Source organism: Nicotiana sylvestris, chromosome 1 (genome assembly GCF_000393655.2).
Source record: "Nicotiana sylvestris chromosome 1, ASM39365v2, whole genome shotgun sequence".
NCBI lineage: Eukaryota > Viridiplantae > Streptophyta > Magnoliopsida > Solanales > Solanaceae > Nicotiana > Nicotiana sylvestris.
Window position 1 is genome coordinate 66,564,647 of NC_091057.1, and position 22,848 is coordinate 66,587,494.

General features: G+C 40.6%; 2 long non-coding RNA genes across 3 annotated transcripts in view; one reads left to right on the forward strand and one right to left on the reverse strand.

Annotated features, from left to right (window-relative positions):
* The window catches only part of LOC138878948 (uncharacterized), a 40,863-nt gene extending 21,408 nt beyond the window's left edge, over positions 1–19,455 (forward strand). The window contains exons 2-4 of one of the 2 annotated variants that reach the window (XR_011402666.1): positions 15,908–17,028; positions 18,049–18,136; positions 19,213–19,455. This is a non-coding gene — a long non-coding RNA (uncharacterized lncRNA). Of the gene's footprint in view, positions 1–15,907; positions 17,029–18,048; positions 18,405–19,212 lie in introns of those variants that run through there. The other variant, XR_011402665.1, reaches the window with a different exon arrangement.
* Positions 8,526–15,701, reverse strand: LOC104240834 (uncharacterized). The gene is made up of 3 exons (XR_714549.2): positions 15,593–15,701; positions 11,864–11,926; positions 8,526–8,813 (listed from the first exon to the last, which is right to left on the reverse strand). It is a non-coding gene; the product is annotated as an uncharacterized lncRNA (long non-coding RNA).
* Positions 19,456–22,848: the final 3,393 nt, after the last annotated feature.

Below are 22,848 nucleotides of genomic sequence, written 5' to 3' on the forward strand. Positions count from 1 at the left end.
ATTGGGAATACCATTCAACATAAATAAAACATATCATGATTCAATTACCGGTATACCACACAATACACTATGATTTAACAATAATAATAAAATATGAATACCATTTAGCATAAACAAAGTATACCATAATGCAACAGTAATACAGTACATCGAGAATAGAGTGAATACCAATTAACAGATTTCACGACTCAAAATCACTGTCGGTCGTAATGGATCCTAACCCACTTGCTAAGACATCCAATCATAAAACAATAATAAAACACAATTCAAAGTATAGAATGAGTAAGTTTGAGTGACCAATAATCATAAATAATATCAAATCACTACACAATTCATCAGAATTGGTAATAATGAATCATGATGTCATGACCCTAAATCTGGATTCGGTCGTGATGGCGCCTCTCATGAAGACAAGGCCAGCCGACACACTCCCAATTCATTTTTAAGAAATTAAACAATAGAACTAAGCCTTAATCATAATAATAAATCCCCAAAATAAGGTAGATAATACAGTTTGCGGAAAAAGACATAGCCCGACATCGGGGTATCACTAGTCAAGAGCATCTATAATAATACTACAAGTCTAAAATAGTCTACTCAGCTATTACATAACTAAAACAGAAGGGAATAAGATAGAGGGAGAAGCACTGTGTTACGAATCGCCAGGCAGCTACCTAGTGAATCTCTGGAATCTGCTGGATAGCTCTAAACCCTCGCAACCAGGACCTGATGCACCTGAATCCGCACACGGGGTGCAGGGAGTAAAGTGAGTACTCCAACTCAGTGAGTAATAATAATAAATGCAGACTGAGAAATAAGAAACCACGCAAAGGCACGTCAACAGGCCATAAAGAAGCAGTAAAAGCCAGTAAAAGCAATGAAATAGTGAAAAATTGGTAAAGCCACTTTAGTTCAGTTAAAACTTCTTTGGAATTGCCTTTTTAACAGTTAAGCAAGTAAATGACTGGCAACTAGGAAAGATAAACACATAAAGAACCGCCCCTCGAGCGCAATACCACAGAATCAGCCCCTCGAGAAACACATGGAACAATACCAGCCCCTTGGGCTATATCTCACATCACAATGGGTATCCGCGCTCACTGGGGGTGTGCAGACTTCTGGTGGGGACCCTTACGACCCAAGTGCAATATCAAGCCATCTCGTGGCGTAATCATATAGGCTCTCAGCCTCATATCAACAAGCCACCTCGTGGCATACAAATCTCAGGCTCTCAGCCTCATAATCATAATCAGGTGTTTCCTCACAGCATAGGCCCTCGGCCTTACTCAGTCAGAATTCTCACAAGCTACTCGGGCAATAGTAAAACATGATGATGCTCAACCCAAAATATCATTTAATGTTTAAAATAGAGTAAACATGGCTAAGTTATGAAAACAGTAGAATATAACATGACTGAGTTCTATCATAAAGTCAAAACAGTGAGGAAATATCAGTAAAACTCCCCTAAGGGTTCAAATAGTTGGTACGAAACCCAAATATGGCATTTAGCCCAAAACATGATGATAACAAACAGTTTTCAATCAAATACGCGGTAAAACAATCATTTGGGTTGGACTAAGTCACAATCCCCAATAGTGCATGACCCCACGGTTGTCATCTAGCATGTGTATCACCTCAATATAGCACAACGATGTGCAATCCGGGATTTCATACCCACAGGACAACATTTACAATTATTACTCACCTCTACCCGGTCCAAATCTCTAGGTTGCGATGCCTTTGCCTCTTGAATCAGCCTCTGGATGCTCCAAATCTAACCAAAATCAGTGTAAAACAATCAAAATATGCTAAGGGAATAAAGCTCACTCGAAAGAAATCAAATTACAACACAATTCCCGAAATTGGCCAAACCCGACCCCTGGGCCCACGTCTCGGATTCCGATAAAATTTATATCAATAGACTCCTTATCACTCCCCGAGTTTATTCATACCAAAAGCATCAAAATCCAACAATAAACGACCCCTCAAATCCCAAATTCTAGGTCTCCAATTACAAGTCATAGTTCTTCAATATTAGGCTTAATTTCCATGATTAATTAGGTAGAATTCACATTAAAATCGAGTATTAAGTCCATAAATCTTACCTCCAAGTGTTTCCCATTGAATCCCTCTTCAATCCTCTTCAAAAATCTCCAAAATCGCTCAAAAATGGTGGAAGTTAACCCCAAAATCGAGGACAAGATGACTATTTAAACATTCTGCTCTGGCCTCAATTCCTTCATCGCGAACGCGGTTAACGCCTCGCGTTCGCGAAGCAAAATATAAATTTGACCAATTATCCTATTATGTGCACGCGTCCAGTCCCTCGCAAACGCGATGGTTCCTCAGCTCGACCTTCGCAAATGCGCTCCCTTTCTCACGAACGCAATGAACAATTCCACCTGAACCCCAGCTGCTCAACTTCCTCTACGCGAATGCGGAGCCTCCCTCGCGAACGCGATGCATAAGATCCCAGACCTTTACGAATACAGAGCCTTCCTTACGAACGCGAAGGCTAAAATCTCATCCTCACCAGCTAACCCTTCGCGAACGCGAGGGCCTACTCGCGAACGCGAAAGTCATTTCTCTGCAGCACTGAACAACAGTTTTCTACACTTTTCCAAAATATGAAATGGTTTGATTGACCACCCGAAACTCACTCGAGGCCCCCGAGACCTCAATCAAACATGCCAATATATCCCATAATATCATTCAAATTTGTTCCAACCTTCAGAACGCTCAAAACTACATCAAAACACCAAATTCGCATCGGATTGAAGCCTAAGAATTCCAAAATCTTCTAAATTATGCTTTTGATCAAAAACCCAACCAAACCACGTCCGAATGACCTAACATTTTGCACACACATCCCAAATGACACAATGGAACTACTGAAACTCTCGAAATTCCATTCTGACCCCTATGTCAAAATCTCACCTAACAACCGGAAAACGCCAAAAATTTAATTTCGCCAATTCAAACCTAAATCTACTCCGGACCTCCAAAACACATTCCGATCACGCTCCTAAGTCCCAAATCACCTCCCGAAGCTATTCGTACCATCGGACCTCACATCCGAGTCCTCTAACACATAAGTCAACATCCAGTTGACTTTTTCAACTTAAGCTTCCTCAAAAGAGACTAAGTGTCTCAAACCTTACCAAATCCTTTTCGAACCCGAGCCAACCAACCCGAGCACTCATAGAACCGATAAACAAAGCAATATGAAGTAGAAATGGGGGAAATGGAGCAGTAACTCATGAGATGACTGTCTGGGTCATCACATCCACCCCCCCCACTCTTAAACAAACGTTCGTCCTCGAAAGAGTCAAGAAATATACCAAAAGCTTCAAACAGGTGAGGATATCTACTCCACATCTCCCGCTCGGTCTCCCAGGTAGCCTCCTCCATGGGCTGACCTCTCCACTACACTTTCATTGAAGCTATATCCTTTGATCTCAACTTTCAAACCTGACGCTCCAAAATAGTTGTTGGCTCCACGTCATAAGTCAAATCACCATCCAACTGAACCGTGCTGAAATCCAAAACATGTGACGGGTCCCCAATATACTTCCGGAGCATAAAAACATGAAATACCGGATGCACACTCGACAAGCTGGGTGGCAAAGCAAGCTCATAAGCCACCTCCCCAATCCTCCGAAGCACCTCAAAAGGCCAAATGAACCGAGGACTCAATTTCCCATTCTTCCCAAATCTCATAACACCCTTCATGGGTGAAACCTTCAACAGAACCTTCTCACCAACCATGTAGGACACATCCCAAACCTTCCTATTAGCATAACTCTTTTGCCTTGACTGCGTTGTACGAAGCCTCTCCTGAATTACCTTCACCTTTTCTAAAGCATCCTACACCAAGTCTTCCCCCAAACCTAACCTCACCCAGCTTAAATCAACCAACTGGAGATCTACACCGCCTCCCATACAAAACCTCATATGGAGCCATCTAAATACTTGACTGGTAGTTGTTGTTATAAGCAAACTCTGCAAGTGGTAGAAACTGATCCCATGACCCTCTGAAATCAATGACACAAGCACGCAACATGTCATCCAATATCTAAATAGTGCGCTCGGACTGCCTATCCGTCTGAGGGTGAAAATGTGCTCAACTCAACCTGAGTACCCAACTCTCGCTGCACAGACCTCCAAAACTGCAAAGTAAACTCAGTGCCCCTATCCGAAACGATGGAAACTGGGACACCTTGCAAACTGCTCAGGAATAGGTAGTACACATAGGAATGAAGTACGCGGACTTGGTTAGCCGATCCACAATCACCCAAATAGCATCGAACTTCTTCAAAGTCTGTGGGAGCCCAACTAGTCCATGGTGATCCGCTCCCACTTCCACTCTAGAATATTCATCTGCTGAAGCAAGCCACCCGGTCTCTGATGCTCATATTTCACATGCTGACAATTGAGACACCGAGCTACAAATCCCACAATGTCCTTCTTCATTCTTCTCCACCAATAATGTTGTCTCAGATCCTGATACATCTTCGCGGCACACGGATGAATGGAATACCGCGAGCTATGGGCCTCCTCCAAAATCATCTCCCAAAGCCCATCCACATTGGGTACAAAAATCTGGCCCTGCATCCTCAACACCCCATTATCACCAATAGTCACATCTCTGGCATCATCGTGCTGAACTCTGTCCCTACGAACAAGCAAATGAGGATCATCATACTGGCGCTTTCTAATACGATCATATAAGGAAGACCGAGAAACCACATAAGCCAATACCCGACTGGGCTCCGAAATATCTAATCTCACGAACCGATTGGCTAAGGCCTGAACATCAACTGCAAGAGGTCTCTCCCCAACTGCAATATATGCCAAACTTCCCATACTCACCGCCTTTTGGTTCAAATCAACGGCCACCACATTGGCCTTCCCTAGATGCTACAATATAGTAATATCATAATCCTTTAGCGACTTCAACCACCTCAACTGCCTCAAATTAAGATCCTTCTGCTTGAACAAGTGCTAGAGGCTACAGAGATCAGTAAATACCTCACAAGACACACCCTACAAGTAATGCCTCCAATCTTCAATGCGTTAACAATGACAGCCAACTCCAAATCATGAATGAGGTAGTTCTTCTCATGGAGCTTCAACTGACGAGAAGCATAAGCAATAACTCTACCCTCCTGGATCAATATGCACCCAATACCAACTCTCAAAGAATCACAATACACGGTATATGAACCTGAAGTTGATGGCAAAATTAACACTGGAGCCGTGGTCAGGCTGTCTTGCGCTTCTAAAAGCTCTCCTCACACTCATCTGACCATACAAATGAAGCACCCTTCTGAGTAAACTTGGTCAAGGGCGATGCGATAGATGAGAATCCCTGGACAAAACGGCGATAATAGCCCGCCAAACTAAGAAATCTACGAATGTCTGTGGACGAAGACGGTCTGGGCCAACTCTGGACCGCCTCTATCTTCTTCGGATCTACTTGAATACCCTTGTTGGACACCACGTGCCCTAAGAAAGCCACTAAACTGAGCCAAAACTCACACTTGGAGAATTTTGCATAAAGTTTCTCCTCCCTCAATCTCTACAACACAACTCTCAAATGCACAACGTGCTCCTCCTGACTACGCGAATACACCAGAATATCATCAATGAAGACTATGACAAACTAGTCGAGATAAGGCCGAAACATGCTATTCATCAAATGTATGAACGTTGTTGGGGCATTGGTCCGCCTAAAACACATCACCAAGAACTCATAATGACCATATCGGGTCCTGAAAGCTATCTTAAGAATATCCGAGTCCCTAATATTTAACTGGTGATAACCTGAACAGAGATCAATCTTCGAGAACACTCTCGCTCCCTAACGTTGGTCGAACAAATCATCAATACGAGGCAAAGGATACTTGATCTTAATTTTTACTTTGTTAAACTGCCTATAATCAATGCACATCCTCATAGTGTCATCCTTCTTTTTCACAAATAGAACTGGTGCACCCCAAGATGACACACTAGGCCGAATAAACCCTTTATCAAGGAGTTCCTGAAGCTACTCCTTCAACTCTACTGGTGCCATACGATACGGAGGAATAGAAATGGGCTGAGTGCCCAGCACCAGGTCAATACCAAAATCAATATCCTTGTCCGGTAGCATGCCCGATAGGTCTGCATGAAACACATCGGGAACCTCCCTCACAACTAGAACAGAATCAATTTTGGGAGTCTCTACACCGACATCCCTCACAAAGGCTAGATATGAAAGACTACCCTTCCCAACCATACGTTGGCCTTCAAGAATGAAATTACCCTACTGGGAACATAATCAGTCAAACCTCACTACTCAATCCGTGGCACACCCAGTATAGCCAATGTGATTGTCTTAGCATGACAGTCCAGAATAGCACGACACGTAGATAACCAATCCATTCCCAAAATGACATCGAAATCCACCATACATAATAATAAAAAGATCCACTCGGGTCTCCAGACCCCCAATAGTCATCACACACGACCGCTACACACGATCTACAACAACAGTATCGCCCACCGGAGTAGAAACATGAACAGGCGAAACAAGAGACTCGCGGGGCATATCCAAATAACGAGCAAAGTATGATGACCCATAAGAAAAGGTGGATCCGAGATCAAATAATACAAAAGCATCTCTATGGTAGACTAAAACAATACCTGTAATAACAGCATCGAAAGCAATAGCTCAGGTCTAGCTGGAAGTGCATAGAAACGGTCCTGACCGCCACCTGGTCGACCTCCCCCTATAGGGCGATCCCTAGCTGACTTACCTCCACCCCTAGTTGGGTGGGTGGGTGGTGATGAAGTAGCTGGCGCTGAAGCCGATTGTTGACTCCTCTGTTGAGATGAACTTGCAAGACGACAAGGACACTACCTCCACATATGAACCATCTCTCCATACTCATAGCAACTCTCGGGTGCTAGAGAAGGGGACTGAAGGGAACCCCTAGCACAGGAATGACTAGCTGATGCACCTGGCATAGAAGAGCCCTGAATTGATGCAGCACGAGATGAACTCTAAGCTGGAAGGACACTAAGTGATGACTGGCCCTGATAAGAACTGTGAGAACCATGACCCGATGACGCCCCACGATAACCTAGGTGAGCTGGCTGAGCATGCCTGAATGGACGGCCTCTGTCGTGCTGAAACTGACCTCTCGAAGTAGCACCACTATAGCTACTAGATCCTCGAGGCCTCTTGGCCTCCCTCTCCTCTCGCTCCTGGTGACGAACTGACTCGGTCTCTTGAGCAATGTCTACAACCTCCTCAAAAGTAACACCAGTCATCCTCTCTCTGGTCATGAGAATAAGAAGCTGATAAGTGAGGCTATCAACAAACCTCCTAATCCTCTCTCTATCTATCGGAACCAACCAAATGGAATGGCGAGCTAACTCAGAGAACCTCATCTTATACTGCATCATAGTCATCTCTCCCTGACGCAACCACTCAAACTACTTGCGCAGCTCCTCTCAGCGAGACTGCGACACATACTTCTCCAGAAAGAGAACGGAGAACTGCTGCTAGGTAAGAGGTGCTGCACCAACAGGCCTATGCCTCTCAAAAGCCTCCCACCAAGTGAAGGCATCTCCAGAAAACTGATAAGAGCTGAAAGAGACCCCGCTGGTCTCCATAATACCCGCTGTACGAAGCATCCTCTGACACTTATCCAAGAAACCTTGGGAATACTTGCCCTCTACACCACTGAAGGTCGGAGGATGAAGTCTACCAAACCTCTCCAACCTACGTTGGTCGTCCTCTGGCATGGCAGGAACTACGTAGTCCTGAGAAGCTGCAACCGACTGGGCTAGATGCGCCCCTGGTGTCTGAAGTCCCTGCACGACCTTCTCGGTGTGCGAGCGGCGGGATTCTGAGTGCCTCCCCCAGCCTGAGAAGTAGTTGCGGCTGTAGTAACTAAGACCGCCTAAGCAAGGCCAGTGCAAACTGATAGAATCTGAGCCAAGGCCTCCTGAAGACCCGGAATCACAATGGCCACAAATGTTGCTTGAGCTGGTGCTGCTGGAGCGTCCACAACTGGGACCTGATCCTAAACTGGGCGACTGGTGGATCTGCAGGTGCTGCCCTAGCTGATCACAAGCCACACCCCAGCCCTTACCACGACCACGACTGCACCCTCGGCCTATAGTGGCCACAGTTGGTGGTACTGGTGGTCGTCCATCCTAACCGGTAGCGCGTGTCCTCACCATCTGTGAGAGAATAGAATAACAAAAGTTTAGTACTCTGATCAACAAATTCGCACGACAAGAATTTCAAGATTATGAAGTTCTTCCTAAAGGTTCTACAGCCTCTCGAAGATAAATACAGACATCTCTGTACCGATCCGTGAGACTCTACTAAACCAGCTCATGCCTCGTGAGACCTATGTAACCTAGGCTCTGATACCAACTTGTCACGACCCTAAACCCGGACCCAGTCGTGATGGCGCCTCTCATGAAGACAAGGCCAACCGACACACTCCCAATTCATTTTAAGAAATTAAACAACAGAACTAAGCCTTAATCATAATAATAAATCCCCAAAATAAGGTAGATAGTACAGTTTGCGGAAAAAGACATATCCCGACATCGGGGTGTCACCAGTCATGAGCATCTATAATAATACTACAAGTTGAAATAGTCTACTCAACTATTACATAACTAAAACAGAAGGAATAAGATAGAGGGAGAAGCACTAGGCTACGAATCACCAGGCAGCTACTTAGTGAATCTCCGGAATCTGCTGGATAGCTCTCAACCCTTGCAAACATGACTTGATGTGCCTAAATCTGCACACGGGGTGCGGGAAGTAAAGTGAGTACTCCAACTCAGTGAGCAATAATAATAAATGCACACTAAGTAATAAGAAACCATGCAAAGGCACGTCAACAGGCTATAAAGAAGCAGTAAAAGCCAGTAAAAGCAATGAAACAGTAGAAAATAGGTAAAGCCACTTTAATTCAGTCAAAACTTCTTTGGAATTGCCTTTTTAACACTTAAGCAAGTAAATGACAGGCAACTAGGAAAGATAAACACATAAAGAACCGCCCCTCGAGCGCAATACCACAGAATCAGCCCCTCGAGCATCACATGGAACAATACCAGCCCCTCGGGCTATATCTCACATCACAATAGGTACCCGCGCTCAGTGGGGTGTGCAGACTCCTGGAGAGGCCCCTTATGGCCCAAGTGCAATATCAAGCCATCTCATGGCATAATCACATAGGCTCTCATCCTCATATTAACAAGCCACCTCGTGGCGTTCAAATCTCAGGCTCTCGGCCTCATAATCATAATCAGGTGTTTCCTCACAGCATAAGCCCTTGGCCTTACTCAATCAGAATTCTCACAAGCCACTTGGGCAATAGTAAAACATGATGTTCAGTCCAAAATATCATTTAATGTTTAAAACAGAGTAAACATGGCTGAGTTATGAAAACAGTAGAATATAACATGACTGAGTTCAAGTATAAAGTCAAAACAGTGAGGAAATATCAGTAAAAATCCCCTAAGGGTTCAAATAGTTGGCACGAGTCCCAAATATGGTATTCAGACCAAAACATGATGATAGCAAATAGTTTTCAATCAAATACGCGGTTAAACAATCATTCGGGATGGACTAAGTCACAATCCCAAATAGTGCACGACCTCGCGTTTTTCTTATAGCGTGTGTGTCACCTCAATATAGCACAACGATGTGCAATCCGGGGTTTCATATCCTTAGGACAACATTTACAATCATTACTCACCTCTACCCGGTCCAAATATCTAACTTGCAATTCCTTTGCCCCTCGAATTGGCCTCTGGATACTCCAAATCAAACCAAAATCAGTGTAAAACCATCAAAATATGCTAAGGGAACAAAGCCTATTCAAAAGAGATCAAATTACAACAATAATCTCGAAATTGGCCAAACCTGACCCCCGAGCGCACGTCTCAGATTCCGATAAAATTTACATCAATAAACTCCTTATCGCTCTCCGAGTTTATTCATACCAAAAGCATCAAAATTCAACCACAAACGACCCCTCAAATCCCAAAATCTAGGTCTCCAATTACAAACCGTAGTTCTCCAATATTAGGCTTAATTTCCATGATTAATTAGGTAGAATTCACATTAGAATCGAGTATTAAGTCCATAAATCTTACCTCCAAGTGTTTCCCCTTGAATTCCTCTTCAATCCTCTTCAAAAAGCTCCAAAATCGCTCAAAAATGGTGGAAGTTAACCCCAAAATTGCGGACAAGATTACTATTTAAACAATCTGCCCAGGCCTCAATTCCTTTTTCGCGAACGTGGTCAACGCCTCGTGTTCGCGAAGCACAATCTTACTTTGACCAATTTTCCTCTTATGCGAACGCGTCCAGTCCCTCGCGAACACGATAGTTCCTCAGCCCGACCTTCGGGAACGTGCTCCTTTTCTCGCGAACGGGATGAACAATTCCACCTGAACCCCAGCTGCTCAACTTCCTCTACGCGAACGCGGAGCCTCCCTCGCGAACGCGATGCACAAGATCCCAGCCCTTCACGAATATGGAGCCTTCCTCACGAATGCGAAGGCTAAAATCTCAGCCTCACCAGCTAACCTTTCGTGAACGTGAGGGCCTACTCACCAACGCGAAGGTCATTTCTCTGCAACACTGAAGAGCAGTTTTCTGCACTTTTCCAAAATATGAAATGGTCCGATTGACCACCCAAAACTCACATGAGGCCCCCGGACCTCAAACAAACATGCCAACATATCCCATAACATCATTCAAAGTTGTTCCAACCTTCGAAACGCTCAAAACAACATCAAAACACCAAATTCGCATCAGATTCAAGCCTAAGAATTCCAAAATCTTCTAAAATACGCTTTTGATCAAAGGTCCAATTCCGCATCTGTGACAAAATGCCCGCACCTACACTATTGCAGGTGTGCTCCAGTAGCCGCTTCTGCAGTTCCAGCCAATCTCCCTCTTGTCTCTGCTTCTGCGAGTCTGCACCTGCAGTCCCCTAGCCGTAGGTGCGGTTATGACAGTAATAGAAAATACTTCAGCTGCCAAACCCAACCCAAAATCTTCCGTCAACCATCCGAAATCACCCCGAGGTCACTGGGACCTCAACCAAAAGCACAAACAAGTCATATACCACTATCAAAACTTATACCAATATTCAGAACACCTCACACGACATCGAATCAACCATATCACATCGGATTCAAGCCTAAGGTTCCAAAAATCTTCCGAATTCCGCTTTTGATCAAACCACGTCTGAATAACCTAAAATTTTGCACACACATCCTAAATGACACAACGAAACTACTGCAACTCTCGATATTCCATTTCGACACCTATATCAAAGTCTCATCTAACAATCGAAAAACGCCAAAAATCCAATTTCGCTAATTCAAGCCTAAATATACTCCAGACCTCCAAAACACATTCCGATCACGCTCTTAAGTCCCAAATCACCTCCTGGAGCTATCCGAACCATCGAACCTCACATCCGATCCCTCTAACATATAAGTCAACATCTGATTGACTTTTCCAACTTAAGCTTCCTCAAAAGAGACTAAGTGTCTCAAACTTTACCAAATCCTTTCCGGACCGGAGCCAACCAAACCGAGCACTCATAGAACCGATAAACAAAGCAATAAGAAGTAGAAATGGGGGAAACAGAGCATTAACTCATGAGACGACTGGCCGGGTCGTCACACATGAGCTCTACAATACAAATACAAGTCTGATAATACAAACATTGTTTAAAATAACAACAATAGTAACAAGAGCAACAACAACAAAAACAATACAAAAGGATAGGAAGAGACGCAAGGGACTACAAACATAAAGAAACACTACCTCGGTGTCAAAAACACATCAACAACTCAGTTCATAAAGCACAGCTGGATCCAACTCCCAAATCTGCACAATTAAGTGTAGAGTATATTATGAGTAAAACCGATCTCATCTACTCAGTAAGTATCATGACTAACCTTGAAGAGTTAGTGGTGAGAATCAACAATGATACTCATATGTGGAATCTGTACATTTCATGAATGTATACATATATGCAACAATAATATCGGAATCTACACATGAAATACAAATAAGGCAAACAGTGCACATAGAGAGACATATAGAGAAAATATGTACTATGTATAATTGCATCAACTAAAGCAGCATATAGAGAAGATGCGCGAAAAAGACATGTATACGATTTTGTAGCTAACATATATAGGAAATATGCAGTAAAAATCATGTATAAATCCAAGGAGTATATATAGAGAAGATACACAAAACCCTACACTGATCAACTTTTATATCCGTGTGGACTTCTTCAAGGAGAAACATGAGCGGACGACCCTAGGGGATGGATCTTATCCACACGCTTCATGGATAAATCACGTGCTATAACCGCACGGACAATTCATGTCCACAATCAATTCAACTCACACGAACAACTCACGTGATGTCACACTAGTCTATAACACACAAAGCATATATAAGAATATATGTATACAGTTAATGGATACTAAATCACATACTTCTTGACCGATACAATAACATGCTTAGGTGTATGCATATGCGAATTGTATGATTACAACTCAGATTGGGTGGCTATGCCACACCATATGAGTGTTGCACCCTATTTTGCGCATGTAAAAACAAGATTCAATTAGTGGTTTTCTGTTGTTGATAAAGGAGAGTCGGCACCTAATATTTTAAGGTATACCAAGGTACCTATTTATTTATGTATTATCCTATTGGTCTACTAACCGGTGCGATTTGAGTGAAGGTTCTTGTTCTTCTAAGGGAAAGGTGTTAGACACCCTTTAAAATCTATCTAAGCTAGCTCCTTAAGACTTAGGCTAGGTTTAAGGAAGTAAATGTATATATTCTGCTTAGTTAAGTGCTTGAGGTTTAAAACTATTCTAAATCTTGTCTTGAAAGTCTACTTGTTTTAAAAGAGAATAGTGTATTTACATTGAAGAAAGAGGAGCATAGGTTTTAGGTAATTTGTGAAAATGCTTTGAGACAACGTATCTAAAAAATTGAGAAGGACTTTATGTATTGAAAATCTTATTTCTTGAAACATTGCGGCTAAGTTGTGCAATTTAATGGAATAAAGAATACTAGAAGGTGCATCATGGTTATACCTTTGAAAATTACTTCCCGTTAAATCTATGTTTTTTCCGGAAATCTCTTTGGAGGTGTTTGTTCGGAATTAGAAGCTATATTGATTTTACTTGTCGAAAATCAGTCTTGTAAACACCCATTCAGTTCTAATTCTTTTTCAAAAAAAAAAAGGTTGTTCGTTTATCAAATCTGTCCAAACTCTGAAAAAGCTTCATGAAAATAGTTAGTGATAGTTAAAACGGTGCCTCTTATTTGATATTAGTAAATAGTCAAAGATATCGAGATATTTCAGTGAATATACAAACTCAAATTCTTTTCCTTTATTTACCTATGGTGCTTGGTTTGCCTAGGTTCCTAAAATGATAAAAAAAAAAAAAAAATATGCAATATTAATGTTAGCATTATATAGATATACACAGAAATGTGCAACTAATATTTGTTGTCTAAAGGAAAGGGGGAAGAAAAAATGGACTCTTCGGATTGGGCCAGTCGTCCAAGCCCAGCATGTTCACGAACTGCGGCAGACTCCACTCAGCAAAATGGACCCTAGACTGGAACTTGGGCCTTGAGTTCTGAAGAATCTCAGCAGGCCCAAATTCAAACAAGCATAAAAGAGACAGAGAATACGGTAGTGATGCCACATTAGGCCAAACAAAATAAAGTTGTATCACATAGGCCTTATTAAAGAGTATAGTGAAGCCAACATGAGATCCAGCAAGATAATGCTATATCAGATAGACATAATTAGAGTGAAGACCAACTTTTATTTGTATTAATCCTAAAGGGATTAGTGAGAGTCAATGACTAAGAGCATGGAGCAAAACCTTATTCGTGGACAGGGTACCCTTTGAATCTCTGGCACTTCAGAGTGCACAAGGGTGTCAAGAACCCCGAGCAGTACTTATGTCAGGGACGGGCACCTTTACCACAAACTAGGTCCCAACCTAAATGCCCTTAATCACTCAAACTCACTCTTTCCCAAAGGTTTAGATGTAAATGAGGTATTCACTTAACAGTCAACATGAGAACAATATGCAGGGACATGAACACTTTAAGGAATTACACCATTATCCTTAAAATCAGAGCTGATAAGGTAAAGGTCAAATACTGCAGATACTAACAATGTTCAGGAACATTCCACATATATTAGAACAGTTACAAAGACTAATCACAAATTTAGAACAGGGTGAATTCATGGCGACCACCAATAAACTAATCCAAAATGCATAATTAAGTGATGCTCATTAACCTCATTAGTCCTACTGTGAGATTCAAACTCTTAGTAGTCTTTAACTAAGTTCACAATGCTTCAATCATTTCAATCTATCTTCAGAACAATTAGAGTTCCCACACACATGGTTGAATCCTCATTATATTGAATACGTATACTAACAGTCTTTCTTAAACAAGTAGAGACATCAAATTAGGTCGAGTAATCAGTTTAGATTTAGTCTAAATTTGGTAACATGTTGACTAATCTATCAGATCATCAATCAAACATCCAGGTTCACAATTAAGTCTTTTTTTAAGCCAAGATATCAACCAAGAATGGTGCAGTGTTCACCTGAACAAGAAAAACAAGTATCAATAGGTTTCCATAGGCCTATACGTGACAACAGTAGTTTTATGTTAGATTTTCACATAGCTCAGGCTGCTAAGTTATTAGGTCAAACAAGATTTAACTTATTCTTCTATAAAGCAGTTTTAAGTAAAAGTATAATAGTTTAAGCATGAATCCTTCTAAAAGGGGAAAACATGAAGTCCATGAGTGTAACTGGGTAAACACATAAGCATGTGCATTAACAGAAGACACTCAAACCTATACACAATGATGTTTCCAAAGAGTTACAAGATTACAAAATACATTAGATAGGCAGATAATGTAATAGCCAAGTTAGTGAGTTCAGGCTATGACAACAGACTTGCATTAGATTCTTAGGTGTGCACAACAAGCATAGTTCCAGCATTATCAAAGTAGACAGGGTAAGAGTATGGCATGGATCAACAAGTGGTATAACATTATTAACCCAAAATCAATGTAATGCATATGTAGTAGACATAAAATCTCAATAGGACATCAAATAAGTCAAAGATCACAACTTAATCAGGTTAGCTAAGCATGGTGGCATAGTTAGCAGAACAGCCATGAAAAACATCAGAAGTCTTTTAGCTAATAATGATAGTTCAACAGGAGTTATATCATCTAATATAGGAAATTTTATCTAGTTAAGCCATACATTTCATTAGCACATATTAACTAGTAACACTAAGGTAATCATAAGTTATTAGGAGAATAATCAGTCTTAGATCAATGAGAACAACAGAAGACATAGCAAGCAATCATAAGATTACTAAGATATCATGAGCGAAAGGAAATTAGCAAAGAAGACATTAGAATCACCAAATATACACAAATGATCGAAAGAAAAGGGAGTGTCATTGTACACTGACCTTCTGCTGGGCAGCAAACCAAACGAGAGTTTTGTCTAGCCATTTAGGAATCCAAACTCAAGCTCGAGCAATAGACGAACTCAGAACATAGTGAGGAAATCTAAAGCTTTTCTTTTTCTTTCTTTCTTTCTATCAGATTGTATCCAATTCTCTTAGGTGTTGTTGGTATTGTTAGGTGAGCAATTAAGGTGTAATGACCATGTAACGACCCGACCGGTCGTTTTGAGCTTTTGCATTCCTTTCAGCTATTTGAAGTCTTGAGTAACTTCATGTGATGTATTATTACTTGTGTGAATCGTCTGTTTTCGTTTTCAGGTGTTTTGGAATTTATTTGGAAGAATGATTCTCAAGTGGGAAGTTTTTAGTTAGAAGAGTTGATCAAGTATGACTTTCTATTATTTGACATTTGTTCGGAGTTTTTGTGGTTCCGTTAGATCTGGATGGTAATTTTGGACGCGGGCGTATACCCGGATTTGCATTTGGATATCTCTAGAATGTTTCGGCACTAATTGGTGAAACTTAGAAATTTGAAGGTTTGGAATGTTCATAAGTTTGACCGAGAGTGTACTTTGATGATATCAAGTTCAGGTTGTTGTTTCAAGAATTTGAATAGCTTCGTTATATTATTTTGGATTTGTGTGCAAAATATGAGTTCATCCCAGGTGGATTTGATGTGGTTCCGGACGAGTTTTGGGAGTTGAAAGTTCAAAAGTTCATTAAGTTTGATTTGAGGTGTGATTCATGATATTGATGTCGTTGTGCATGATTTGAGGCCTCGATTAGATATGTGTTATGTTATGGGACTTGTTGGCATGTTCGGACGGGGTTCTGAAGGGCTCGAACGTGTTTCAGATTGATTTCAGACCATATTTCTTCATGTTTTCATTGCTGATTTCTGATGCCTCGACTGTCCTTCGAGATCGTGAAGATTGGGATGCGATCGCGTAGAGGAAATTTGGAGCTGGGCACTTTCTTCATCGTGGTCACGACTTAAAGAACATGTTCGCATAGTTAGGAGCGTTGTAGAACCGCATTCGCGGATGAGGAATTGCGGCCACGTAGTGTTGAGAGTGGGCAGCTGAGAGCTAGAGAATTTTTCAATGCGATCGTGTTATATGGTTATCATTCATGGAGCTTTGACGGCTGTGGTCATCGTGTTCACGTGGTTAGTATCGCAACCACGTATTGCATTTTTGTGGCAGTGCCTTTTGTTCTTCGCGATCGCAAGGTTGTTCTGCGATCGCATAGAGTATTTCTGGGGCAATGCATTTTTCTTCTTCGCGATCGTGATGGTATTTCTGTTATCACGATTCATTAATCCGTCCAGTGATTTTAAGTACTCTATTTTTGGGGGGTTTTAGCCATTTTTTGCATTTTGGAGCTATGGAGCTCGGATAGTGATGATTTTTGAAGTGATTTTCACCATACGGATCGGGGTGAGTGTTCTCTACTCGGTATTGATTATATTTCATGAATATATCCTCGTTTTTGGTTATTGGTTGATGATTTCAAAAGAGAGATTGGGGGTTTTGTGTAAAATCTCACCTATCAACCGGAAAATGCCAAAATTCCAATTTCGCCAATTCAAGCCTAAATCTACTCTGGACCTCCAAAACATGTTCTGATCACACTCCTAAGTCCTAAATCATCTCCCGAAGCTATTCGAACTATCGGAATTCACATTCGACCCCTTTTCACATAAGTCAACATCCGGTTAACTTTTCTAATTTAAGCTTACTCAAAAGAGACTAAGTGTCTCAAACTTTACCAAAACCTTTCGGAACCCGAGCCAACCAACCCGATAACACATAATACAGTTGAACAAGACAACAAGAAGTAGAAATGGGAGAAAAGGAGCGGTAACTCATGAAACAACTGGCTTGGTCGTTACAGGTCTTTATGTGCCTTAGATTCTAAATTGTGCACATGTGTAAACAAAGGCTTGAATGAAAAGCCTTGTTGTTGTTGATGATGATGATAATGTTGGGATGTGAAAAATAACTTGAATTATGAAATGTGACCAAGAGCCAAGTATGAAATAAGATGATTGATAGAAAATGGTAATGTCTTGGGCAAGACGGCCTAGCCTATCGGGCCATGATCAAACGCCATACCGCACACATGGTGGTGAGTGTGCTAGAAATTAAAACTGGAAATTAAAATTTAAACTGTGATTGTGGTGGATGTCTCAAAGGAGACGACCTAGCCGATCGGGCTGTGATCGAATTTCGTATAAAGGTACAGTGGTATTGTGAGTGATGATATATTGGTGCTTAAGACCTCCCAACCTAAAATCATGGAAATTACTTGAATGCTTATGTGAGATGTTATGGTATTATTTAAGGCTTCTATTGATTTCATGATTATTCCTTTTTGTATTATTGTTCATCCTAATGAGATGGTGTTTAGTTATACATACTAGTACTATTCGATGGTACTAACATCCCTTTTGCCAGGGGTGCTGCATCTTTAAATGGATGCGGGTGGTCCACAGCATACAGTGTTGATCGGCGATAGTGGTACATCCTTTTCCCAGCAGACTTGGTGAGCCCCACTTCTTCCCGGGGTCATGTATTGTATCTTTTGTTCATATTACTATTACGTTTTGAGGTATAGCCGGAGCATTGTTGCCAATACTAACTTAACACTCTTTCCTAACTTTTAGAGGCTCCGTAGAGATAGAGTGGGTTATATGTATATGGGTGCCGGGGAACTCAAACGAATCATGTTGTGTTGGATTATTTAATCCACTTCATGTAATGAAAGGATGTATATTTTGGAGACACAAACTAATGAAGTAACTAATGAAATGTCGTAGTATTTTATGCATGATCTCCCTATTATCTAATTAATTGAAATATGTCCTCTCTTTGTTTATGAGCGAGCTTGGGTAGAAGGAATCTAATAGGCTTGCTCAGTCGGGTTCACTCGGTTGAGCGCTGGTCGCGCTCCCTAAGTTTGGATCATGACAGGGTGGTCTTAGGACAATTATAAGAGATTTGGGTGAGGAGTTGCAACTCGTTTAATCTGGGGGATCAACAACTAAGATTGAATAGCAAAAAGGGAAAACGGGGTCGTTTTGATTAAAAAGGGAGCTGTACCATATTGGACTTATGGGGATTGGGCTCGGCAGATTTTGGTCAATTGGCCAACTGAAGCTGCTATGGCCGAATTCGAAATAACACTTAAACAAAACCTTCCTTTCTTTCATTCTTTTTTTTTTTTTTTTAAATTCTAAACAAATTAGTTAAAGTCCTTAATCAAATCTTAACTTAAATCTAATTTGTAAAATTAACCTTATTTATTTTCTAACGCTTAACCAATTTAAACAACTAATAATGCATGTAACATTACTAATGTATTTTGTTTGATTTTAATGTATTAGTTCTAACAATTAATGAGTAATCAATTTCTAAAATGCAATTAAACCTAAGATGTCATGAAATGAAGATTTAAATTTTTTTATGGTGTTTTCTATGATTTTAAGATATTAAATATGCACAAAAAATACAATTAAATGCAAACAAACAATTAAGAAGAAATTCCTAGAAATTCTATAAAATGAAAAACAATTAGAAAAAATTTATTTTTTGTGGATTTAGTAGGAGTTATTTTCGCAGGGCAAACATTACGTGCTCACAACATGACGCAGGAAGTTAGACTCAGATGGTTCGGGAATGTACAAAGGACAGATGCCCCGGTAAAGAGGTGTGAGCGGTTGGCGTTGGTGGGTACAAGGAGAGGTAGAGGGCAGCCTAAGAAGTAGTGGGGAGAGATGATCAGGCCGGATATGACGAGGCTTCAAATCTCCGAGGACATGACCCTCGATAGGAAGTTCTGGTGGCTGAGCATTAAGGCTATATGTTAGGAGGTAGTTGAGCATATTTCTAACTCATACTAGTGAGGCTACTCTTCCGTTTTCATAGTGTCAGACCTTATTTACTGGTTATCATTCGCTTTCCATCTATTTACTGGTTCTTGTGATGTTGTTATTATTTCTATGTTTTTTGTTGATGGTACTGATATATAGTCTTTTTGCATCTTGTTGAGCCGAGGGTCTATCGGAAACAGACCCTCCATCCCGATGGGGTAGAGGTAAGATCTGTGTACATACTACCCTCCCCAAATCCTACTTGTAGGATTCTACTAGGTCATTGTTGTTGTTGTTGATAACTTTGCATTCATTATATTTGCCATTCACGTAGGCTTAGGTCTTTGATTCGGACTTTATTGGAGCATCCTGTGAGCCAATGTGTATAAGCTTGAGCTTTCTTAACGTGACTCATTTAACCACTCAATTTGACTCATCTTAAAAACTAATTCCAAGGGGGGAACAGGAAAAGATTTAATTTTGCGAGAGAACTAATTATTCAACAACTAAACCACAAAAACGAAGGTTATATAACATTACTTTAAAAGAGTACGTAAAACTTTACAAGCACCAAAAGATACCAGAGGAAATTAAAAAGAGTTCGTAGTAGAAAAGATCATTCGACACCTCAAATAATAACAGTTACATATAAGAATAAGATTAGTATACTGCTAATGAACCCTCTAAGGATTTAGGAAGAATCACGTTAAATAAAATTCGATCATTGTTGTCTTTGGTTTAATTATTTGGAGTACTAATAGTCTCTTGTGGTCCCAAATAGCGATTATTAAGAGCGTGAAAATTGCAGCCACAGCTTTAATTTCACAAACTTCTAAGTACTATGAGATCTAAGCCTTCTTGGCTTCTCCGTACCACGAAACCAATACTATCATCCATTTACCAATGCCATTAAATTCTTCGTAGTATTCACTCTTTATTTTGGTGTATTTAAGGTAATTGATTGAGATTACCGAGTAATTAACATTTCTTTTGGTGCTGCATCGTTGAGAAGTTTTAAACAACTCTTCGTGATCATGAAGAGAAAATGCGTGTGGTTCAATAATTAATACTGCTTGCTCTTGTCAAAAATATTGGCAGACTGAATTTATTTCAGAATATTGTTGTTTTACCGAAACTGGAAGTATTTTTCGTCAAATTTGTTGCTTATGCTCCAATTAATGGCCGCTAACTAAGTGAGACGTTTAAAATATATTTTTTAAGAGATATATGAAAACTTTGAAAGACAATAATATAGACAGACATTATACTTTCTTTGAGTTCTGTTTGATGCTCAGTGGTCGTTTATTAGCTAGACAATAGTATATACATAGTTGGAATTAGGACAATTTGTTTTGTGCTATAATATGTTTTGTTATGCGTAGACCATTTGGTGAAAATATTCAAATAAGAGAAGAAAAGAGCTATGCTTAAAAATTATATAAAGCAAGTTTATGTATTTTTCACTTAGTCTAATCTGCTTAAAACATAGCATTATTTTAACCTCAATGGGCTAGTCTTCTCGCAAGTAAAGATTGAGATTGACCTTGAACGATAAGTTTAGGGCTCGACCCATGTTGGGCCGGATTTTAAAGAATTTTCTTGTGAATTCTTTTAAACACGTCGTTGATACTAGCATAGTAAGACTGTTTACTCTAAAACCGGATAACAATTGAATTTTATGTTTTTACTTGGCACAAACTGAGAGAAAACAAAAATTGATATTGAAATTAAACAAAAATAAAGCAAACCAAATGAGATGTATAGCGTTGATCCTCGAGCTAGTTCGCCTTCGAATCAAACAAGTATTTCACTAGAAAATATGAACAGAATAACAGAGTATTGAAAGCTTAAGAAGAAGATAGTATATTGCTTTACGTAACGTCAATCTCTCTTTTACAAATGATCAAACCCCCTTTATATAGTAGGGGAGTCCTACTCTTAATACAATCCTAAATATGGTAAGAAATCCCATAATTAGTTGATTAATCGGCCTCTTCTTGATACATGCCGAGATTTCCGCCGTGATCTTCGCTCGATCGCAGATATCTTGGTTTTTCGTTATTTGGCTCGGCAGGCTTCTCTCGATCTTGCTCGATCTCTATCATGCTCGGTCTCGATCTTGGCTTGTCTCGAACTCGATCGGTCCCTAAGTAACGAGCTTGGCCATCTAATTTTGTGTCACTGTTCGGTATGACATGGGGTCGAACCCTGGCCTGTCATTGCCCCGGTCTTGATTAATCATAAAAGGGTCAAGCCCGATTTTGATCGTATACAGATAGTCCCCTCGTTTTTGGAGAGTAATGACAAGAAATAATTTGAGCCCTCGATTTTTACCTCAATACACTGTGACGTAAGCAACAGAGGTAACTGAAACATCTCGTAGATACAGTTGCCCCGTCATTTAATGCGTGCCAGTCGACAGTCGGCCACTACCGGATTTGAACCATCATTTTAAACTTATAAATATATCTTTCTTCTTTGCCCAAACTTTACTTTGAAATCCTCTTTGCTCTAACCTTCAAAATCCTTTGCCTCCCTCAAAGCTTTGTATTTTCAAATCTCTAGTGTTTCTTCGCTTATCTCATCACAAAATACCAAGTGTTCCTTCTCATTTTCCATTTTTCTTCATTCGTAAAGGATAAATGGCTAAGACTTCAAAAACTGTTTCGCAAAAGAAAACTGATTTCATCATCATGGTCGGACGGTGAGGAATCGGCGGCAGAACCATGCCCCAAAGAGTTTTTTCTCGGGGGTTGTGTCATCAATTCTAACTTCAAGGTTGAAAAGACTTCCTCGGTGCCGGGGCGATGTGAGTTGGTGTCGAGGTACATATGCTCGATAACCGATAAACTCCTCTCCCGGGTTAAAAAAGACTACAATTGAGGTAAAAAAATATGTGGTGGTGCCTGCTCCAGAAGAATCAATCACCATCCATGTGGAAGGGTTCTTAAGTGTTTACACTTACCCCTTTACGATGGGTCCTTGGATCCGATTATCATAGATTTTTACAATAAATACAAGGTGACCCTCGGTCAGATTCATCCTTTTTTCTGGAGGATAGTGATACTATTTCGTTTCTTCGTAAGCAAAGTCGATGGGCTTCCCTTCACCCTTGACCACCTCATACGTCTATATATCCCTCAACTATATCGAGGAGGACTAATAAAGCTTCAACATCGGGCCACCAGGGCACCTTTCTCGAGCATAGATGAGGACAAAGACCGGGGCTGGATGGGCCGATTTGTTCAAGTGAAGACCTCGAACTTGATCTCGACCGAGAGTATGCCATTTTCTGAGAAATGGAATATGAATCGTAAGTATAATGTCGTACTTAATTTATATTTATTGTCTTTATTTTTCACCTTTTTTATTGTTAGTGTTTTAC